The 8,960-nt window shown below is 39.5% G+C and overlaps 1 non-coding gene and 1 pseudogene across 1 annotated transcript; one reads left to right on the forward strand and one right to left on the reverse strand.

Annotated features, from left to right (window-relative positions):
• Positions 1-422: 422 nt before the first annotated feature.
• LOC150002811 (U6 spliceosomal RNA) lies at positions 423-528 on the reverse strand. The gene has a single exon (XR_016512834.1). It is a non-coding gene; the product is annotated as a U6 spliceosomal RNA (small nuclear RNA).
• A 4,444-nt stretch (positions 529-4,972) lies between these two features.
• LOC150002812 (peptidyl-prolyl cis-trans isomerase FKBP1A-like) lies at positions 4,973-5,312 on the forward strand (annotated as a pseudogene).
• Positions 5,313-8,960: the final 3,648 nt, after the last annotated feature.

Genomic DNA, 8,960 nt, shown 5'->3' on the forward strand with positions numbered 1-8,960 from the left:
CAAACTGACAGTTACATTCAACAGAAGAATATATCAAACAAGCCTCTTCATCAATGTATTTCAATAATGTGTGTGTGTGTGTTTTTTTTCTAATAGACCACTCCATACCAAGATATGGTAGACTAAGAAAAACAAGGGTTTGAGAGTCAGGCAGGCCTGAGGCTGAATCCCAACTGATTGTTAACCTTGGACAAGCTACTAAATTTCTTAGGATATGTGTTTCCTAAATTGGAAAGAAAGGATAAAATGTCTTCATTACTGGGCTTTCAAAGAATAAATATAATATCTTTAAATTTCCTTAAGGCATTTAAATATTACAGCCAACATTACCAACTCAGATAGAGTAGTTACCAATCCTATTGCAAGGGTTACAAATAGGGGAATAAATGAACATTTTTTCTAATTATCCTTTTCTTTTTAGAAAAAATATGGAATGCTTCATGAATTTGAGTGTTACCCTTGCATACAGGGCCATGCTAATCTTCTCTGCATTGTACCAACTTCAGTATATGTTCTGCTGAAGCAAACACAAATATAAATGCATTTTTAAAATGTAACTTTAGAAAAATAGGAAGCCCCACACTTTGTTCTTCCACAGAGACACGAACTTAACAATATACTGTCTAAAAACGCTTTAAGAGAACTCCAGAAACCAGTTAAAAAGTCATAATATCCCAGGAAAGTGCAAAGCCAAAACCAGCTACATTAAAATGGTTAAAAAAATTATTTCACCCATGAGAGCCCCTCCCCTAAGCCAGCACAGAAACAACCTTAAAGAAATGAAGACCTAATAATTATGAGACAAAAATAAAAACGACCATCTTAAATAAGTTCAATGAACTTCGAGAGAAAACAGACAACTAAGGAAAATCAGGAAAATGATGCATGAACAAAATGAAAATATCTTAAAAAACAGAACTTCAGGAATTGAAGAATATAATAATTCAATTAAAATATTCACTAGGAGGACTTCTGGCCAAGATGGAGGCATAGACAGACATGCGGCGTCTCCCTCCACAACTAAGAAGGAATACAATTACCTCAAAACTAGAAACAACCATAAGTTCCAGAAAATCAAAGTGCATGGAAGTCCAGCAAACAAAGATATAAAGAAGAAATACTCATCCAGACAGGTAGGAGGGCCAGAGCTGGGGCAGAGAGGACAAGGTGTGTGGTGGTGGCAGCAGCGGCAACAGCAGCAGGCTGGCAGAAAGCTCAGTTACACGTTTTAAAAAGTCAGAAGGGACACCTGGGAACTGTTCCCAGCTCCTCACCAGACCTCAAAGCTCACTGTCCCAGCACCAGGGAAAATCAAGCCTCATTGTTTTTGACTGTGCAAACTAGTGGGGGTTGGGGCAGAGGCAAAAACTGTTACAGAACCCCTGGGCTGCTCTAATTGAAAACAAACCCATGGGCTCTTTAGTTAGGGGTCCGATTGCCCACTGCCAGAATTACAACTCTTAATAGTTCAGTTGAGTGAAAAGAAAATTGTTTATTTAACAGTTACACATATCATTGCCTCCCCCTACCAAACCTAGCCAGTTTTAGGAAGGTAGAAACACCGTTTCCCTACTTCCCAAACACAGTTCAGCTTTACCAGCGCCTGCCAACCATTCAATCTGATTGGGAAGGTCCTTTCTGTGCTGTGGTGCTCTTCAGCTCTCAATACAGAACCGCCGGGATTCTCAGCCTCCTTGCAAACTGTCTTCTTTCTGTAAACTGCGTGGATCTCCTCTCCTTCTCCAGAGCATCCCTGCGAACACCTGCCAGCAAGGGAGACAGCCCCAGAGCGTGCCGCCCCCTAAAGTGTTCGCAGCTGCCTATATATCCCTGACTGTGTCCGCTGATGCAGTGGGTGTTGCCAACAGTTCTGACCATTCACAGAACCCCACATAGGCTCTGTGTGCTTTCCATACCGTCCCCTGGATCAAGACTTCTCCCATCCACCTGAGGTCTTGGAAGCATCCAAGCAATTTTGCATAATGAAAGACACCAGCCATCAGCCTCAGGCTTATGGAGGCATTCTGAAAGCTGCTTCCTTCTCCCCATCCCCCAACCACAAAATCCGGGGATTTTCGGACTCCCCTGTTTCTGTAACAAAACTGCCATTCTCTCAGAAGAGTCTGCTTGTTTAAAGGGCCACCATGGACCTAGAACATCTGCAGACCCACCCACTAAGGGAACGATGGTCAGGGCAGCTGTTAGAAGGGCGCCAGTCTAGTGCGGAAGTGGGAGAAGTGCCTGGAAAGGGGGCAAGCACTGGGCAAGTGGCATTGTTCCTTCTCAATCCCTCCCACACATACAGCACCGCAATGTGGTGAAATAGGTCACCTGTTACTGACAAATACCTAAGGCTTCGCCCCTTACAATGTAGTAGGAGCAACAGCTTTCCCTGGGACACAGAAGCAAATGAACACAGGAGACTTCTGACCAAGATGGAGGCCTAGACTGACATGCTTTGTCTCCCTTCACAACTAAGAAGGAATATAACTACCGCAAAACCAGAAATAACCAGAAGTTCCAGAAAATAAATGGAAGTCCAACATATGATGTTATAAAGAAGTGGTGCTCATCCAGACAGGTAGGAGGGGCAAAGCCAAGGAGGAGAGTTCAAGCTGTGCTGTCCATGGCAGCAGCAGTGATGGAGGCAGGACAGCGGTAAGCACAGACACCTGTATTTAAGGGGAGGTAAGAAGCACTTGGGGAGCACCCCTGGCTGCAGACCAGACCCGTCATCTTGCGATACCAAAGCTGGGGAAGGCAGACCTCCATTGCCTTGGCCTGTGAGGACTGGAGGGGTTGGGGATCGAGGAGCAGGCTCCCAGTCTCTCAGCGGAGAGTGAAGGGCAGGAATCCATCTTGGACCACCACCCCCACAGAAAATGCCACAGCGTGGTGAGACAGGTCGCCCGGTTGTGACAAGTGCACGGGGCTCTGCCCCCTATAGCATAGGAAGTGTGACAGCCCTGCCCAGGAAGCAAAATTAAACACAAAACAGTCAGGATGGCACAGATTATGATAGAGATCATGATAGAGATCCCAATCACACAGTTGACCAGATAGCAAATATCTAATCTAACAAAGCAGCAGATAGGAAATCTTTCTGAGGCTCAGTTCAAAGCTTTGGTTATAAAAAATGCTGAAAGACCTAACAGCAGATCTTAAACAAGATGGGGAAGGCATGAAGTCTAGTTCTGCTGAAATGAACAAAAACAAATATGAAACTAGTGGTGAGGACAAGAAAACAAAAGATCAAATCAACAAATTGGAACATAGGGAAGGAACAGTCAACCAGCGGAGAAAGAGGAAACAAGAAGGAGAGGCTCAGAAACTTATCGGACAGCTATAAGCGGGCCAACATCTAAATCATAGAGCTGCCAGAAGGTGAAGAAGAAGAACTAGAAATTTAAAACTTATGTAAAAAAATAATGAAGCAGAACTTCCCTAACTTGGGGAAGGAAATAGACTTACAGGTCCAGGAAGCACAGAGAGTTCCAAAAAAACTGGACCCAGGGAGAACCACACCAAGACATATTATAATCAAAATATAAAAAATTAAGGATAAAGAGAGAATCTTAAAAGCAGTAAGAGAGAAGAAGAGAATTACATACAACGGGGTCCCAATAAGACTATCTGCTGATTTCTCAGAAGAAACTCTGCAGGCAAGAAGAGACTGGCAAGAAATTTTCAAAGTAATAAAAAGCAAAAACCTACAACCACCATTACTCTACCAAGTGAAGCTGTCATTTAGAATAGAAGAGCAGAGAAAGTGCTTCCAGGACAAAGTAAAACTGAAGGAGTTCAACAGATCCAAACCACTGTTATATGAAATGTTAAAGGGACTTGTTTAAGAGAAGGAGAATCAAAACTATGAACATTAAAATGAAAACTGTATCACAACAACCAACAACAGAAGCTAGGGAACCGAAACAAAGGCAGACTAAGTAGGAAACGAGAGTGAGAAACAATTATAGGTATGGGGAACATTTTGGGGTGAATTCAGTGGGGAGGAGGAAGGGGGGAAAAGAAGGCAGATGGTGCAGGAATTAAGCATTGTAGGAGGGAGTGGAGTAGATAGGAAGATGTTGAGAAGAACTATATGCACAACCAATGGGCATTGACTAAGGGGTGGGGGGACAACTGGAGGGAAGGGGGTCACTGGGTGGAAGGGAACAAAGGGAAAAGAAATTGGGACAACTGTAATAGCATAAACAATAAAGCATATTAAATATATATATATATTCACTAGGCCCTGGCTGGTTTGGCTCAGTGGATTGAGCGTTGGCCTGCGAGCTAAGTGTCGCTGGTTCGATCTTCCAGTCAGGGCACATCAGAGAAGGAAAACTCTGACTCCAAAAAACCTCCGCTGCCTTGCGGCATACCTCTTCAGGGGAAAGGCTAAGGGAGTAAACCCCGACAGAAAATCCGGAGCCGGAGTCCCTAAGGCGGTTTGACGTTGTAGTCAACACCGGCAACTCCTGCGGCGCACCTGAAGCCAAGCTGTATTGACTCCGTCTTTCCCTTGGACCCTTCAGCTGCGAATAGAGGGGGGGGTCTGCTGCATGGGCAACAGCAGACCCTCCATATCACCCTTTCCAGGCTCTGTAGCTTCAGCTTCACTGGAGAGGACACTCCAGCGTCATCACAAGATGTCGATTCAACACGGGAGGAGACAGATACCGTGTCACTCCCAAGTCAGACTGCACAGCCATTCTTGGCGGTGCAGATAGACTCTTAAGAAGCTACACCATCGTCTCTCGAGACAGACGGCTGCCGACGATGATATATATTCACTAGGAGGATTCAACAGTGACTACATTAAATAAAAGAATCAGCAAAAACATGACTTGAAAATAAGTCATTTCAAATTATCAAGTCAGAGAAACAAAAAGGAAAACAGCATGAATAAAAGTATTTAAAATATATAGGGGCAAATAGAGCATTTAAGAAATAATTACTAGTGACACCCATCATGCTACTTGCCCACCCTATATCTGCTGCCACCATAGCCATAGGGGTGTAGGTGGAGACCATCTACCCCAGATATAGGCATACCTTCCTGAAGCATGGGAAGGCCTGCATGGTACACTACTTGGGGATGCTTGAAGATGGAAATAAATTTGATTTCTCCCATCACAGAAACAAATCCTTTAAGTTTATGCTTGGCTGGGAAGAAGGGGTTGTTCAAATGAGTGTGAGTCAGAGATCCAAATTATCTCTCCATACTATGCCTATGATATCACTGGGCACCTAGGCAGCACTCTGCCAAATGTCACTCTTATTTTGACATGGAGCTTCCAAAACTGGAATAACAGGAATGATCTACTCCCTGGGCTCCCTGTTCATGGACCTGCCAATGGAGCGATCTGATGCCCCTGATGAGCACATGCAAATCTGTACACAGCTTTTCCTGATGTTCTACTAGACTCTGTATAAACATCCACCCTGGCTGAGTGTGTTCTGTCAACTAGCTTTACTCTTTCCCTTACTCTTTGTATGTGTGTTGGTGTAAACTACATGCCATTATTTTGTTTTCATTTTGGGGTGAAAATTCAGTTGCAGTCTTTTGGATCTAGATTTCTGATTAAGTACTCCTCAAGTATTAACAGCACAACTTGAGACTAGGAATTAGTGGGGAAGAGTTGAATACAAGAATCTTTATTTTATCTTATCTTTTGGATGAAAATTTTCTCTATTTTATATTAGACATTCTTGCTTCTGTGCTACAAAGCCATAACAGATTTGAAGCACTGTCGTGGGCCTAATTATATCCAAGTTGAGAAATATCTCTGAGTTGAGTTAAGAGCCCTACCCAAAACTGAAGTGGGGAGGGGGAGAGCCCTTGACACCACTGCCTCATCCCACTCTCCCCTGAAACCCTCTTCCTTTGAAAAGTAAATATTTTTTACTGCAATGTTAGACACTAGAGGTGTCTATCCTGGGCCAGCAGGGGCCTCTGAAGCCTTCGTTATGACCTGGGTTTTTTCCCCCCATCCTATGAATATAGGACTTTTATAATCTCATAGCTATGTAGGCTTTACTTCCTAAATTTTAAGAACTGTAACTGAAAGTTTAAATTGTAAATGCTATTTGTAGACACTAAAAACTCAATGAAAGCCCAGCCATCTTGACAAATCTGTGAGTGTTGTCTTAATAAAATGGTACTGGTCATCACAGTTGCATCCTCTCCTGTTTTTTGATGTTCAGCTTCCCCTGATGATCTCAAAATTTCCTGGCTTTTCCTTCCTCCCTCTCTCTCCTTTGCCGTCCTGTGTGGTGATTTGGTGAAATGAATTATTGCTGCCTACCCCTAACCCTCACCCTTGCACTACATATGAGTTTCAAGTTTTATTATTGCCAAAAAAAGTGCTTTATACTGGCTTTACAAAAGAAAAAGAAAAAGAAAGAAAGAATTACCACTTCTTACCAAATTTTAGGAAAAAAATAGACAATCAAATTCAATAAACTCAGAAGATTCCAACTAGGATAAACCCAAAGAAACACACACTGAGACTATTATAATCAGACTATCAAACGTCAAAGATACAGAGAAAAATTATGAAAGAAGCAAGAAAAAAGTGACTCTTCATGTGCAAGGGCACTCCCATAAGATTATCAGTAGGTTTCTTGGCAGAAATATTACATGTCAGTAGGAATAGAATGATATATTCAAAGTACTGAAAAAATAATAATGTCAATCTATAATACTGTATCTAGTTAAACTGTCCTTCAAAAAATAAAGGAGAAATAAAGATTTTTCCAGATAAACAAAAGTTGAGAGATTTCATCGCCACTACACATGCCTTAAAAGAATACTAAAGTGAGTCTTTAGAATTATAATGAAAAGTGCTAGATGGCATCTGTAATGCTGTAATGATAGTGTGTAAATCAATTTTAATTCTGATATAGAATTTAAAACATAAAAGACTAAAACTACTTGTAACTATAAAGCTCTAATGAACACAAAATACAAAAGATTGATTTTGTGACATTGATAACATAAAGAGGGGGAGATGTAAAGGACTAGAAGTTTTCTATATGATTAAAGTTAAATTGTTATCAATTTAAAATAGATTGTTACAATTGTAAGATGTTTTAGTAATCCCCATAAAAGCCACATAGAAAATATCTGTAGAGGATACATAAAAGAATATAATGATTGAAGATATGTCACCACAAAAAAAATCAATCAAAGAAGGCAGTAAGAGAGAAAATGGGGACAAAATAATTACAAGACATACAGAAAACATTTTAATAGCAATAGTGAGTCCTTTCTTATGAATAATTGCTGTAATACAGATAGATTGAAATCCCCAATAAAAAGACATAGAGTGGCTTAATGAATTTAAATAAAATAAAATCAACTCATGTCATGTGCTGTCTACAGAAGTCTCACTTTAGATGTAACATAGTCTGAAAAGGATAGGATAAAAAAAAAATGTTGCATTCAAATGGCAACCAAAAGAGAGCAGCAGTGGACAAACTTAGGAAAAACAAAATGGACATCAAGTGAAAAACTGTAATGAGAAAAAGAATATTGTTATATAAGGACAAAAAGTATCAATTCACCAGGAAGATTATAACAATTATAAATATCTAACAACACACCAAAGGTTGACAGAATTTAAGTAAAAATACACAGTAACACAAAAATAATGAAATTTCAACACCCCACTTTCAATAATGGATAGAACAATGAGCCAGAAGAAAAATTAGGCAAGCATATAAACACTACTATAGCAAGTGAAACTCACAGATATATACAGAACATTTCATCCAACAGAAGCAGAATACATATTGTTTTTGAGTGTACACAAATCCTTCTCCAATATAGGTTACCAATTAGGCCACAAAAGAAGTTTTAACAAATTTAAGAAGACTAAAATCATACCAATAATCAAAACAATATGGTTCTGCCATAAAGAGAAACATATAGACTGGTGGAACAGAATACAAAGGAAATAAATCATTGTATATGTAGTCAAATGAATTCAATAAAGGTGCTGAGGCTACACAATGAGCAAAGTACAGTCTCTTCAACAAATAGTGTTGGGAAAAGTGATATCCACATGTCAAGGAATGAAGTCAGACCCTTACCTTAAACCATATACAAAAAATTAACTCAAAGTGCTTTAAGGAACTCAATATAACCACTAAAACTATACAACTCTGAGAAAAAAACATAGGGAAAATCTTTATGACATTGAACTTAGCAAGGATTTCTTGAATATGATAGAAAAATGGCACTACATCAAACTTAATAACCTCTGTGCAGAAAAGAATACAATAAACAGGGTGAAAGACAACCTACAAAATACAAGAAAATATTATAAACCATATATTTAATAATGGGTTAATATTTAGAATATATAAATAATACCTACCAATCAACAACAAAAATCATGAGATTAAAAAGTGGGCTATGAAATTTAACAGACATTAATTTCTCCAAGGAAGATACAAAAATGGCAATGAGCTTATGGAAAAAGGCTCAACATCACAAAAAATCAGGGAAATGCAAATCAAAACCAAAATGAGATATAACCTCACAATCATTAGGGTGGCCACTACCCAAAAAGAGAGAAAATAACAAACAATGGCAAGAATGTGGAGAAATTGAAGCTCTTATGTACTGTTGGTAAAAGTGTAAAGTAGTTCCACCACTATGGAAAACAATATGGTGTTCCTCAAAAAATTAAAATACAATTACTATAGGATCCAACAATCCCACTTCTAAGTATATAACCAAAAGAATTGAAAGCAGGAACTCAAATAGATATTTGTACCTTCTTTCATTTATAGTATTATTCACAACATTTAAGGTATGGAAGCAATATAAACACCTATCAGTGGATGAAAGGGTAAAATACATGGGGTATACATGTATAATTGAATATTATTCAGAGCGGATCAACTACAATGTGGATGAATGTTGAGAACATTATGTTAAGTAAAATAAG

This window comes from Furipterus horrens, unplaced genomic scaffold, assembly GCF_987537825.1.
Source record: "Furipterus horrens unplaced genomic scaffold, mFurHor1.1.pri manual_scaffold_8, whole genome shotgun sequence".
Classification (NCBI taxonomy): domain Eukaryota; kingdom Metazoa; phylum Chordata; class Mammalia; order Chiroptera; family Furipteridae; genus Furipterus; species Furipterus horrens.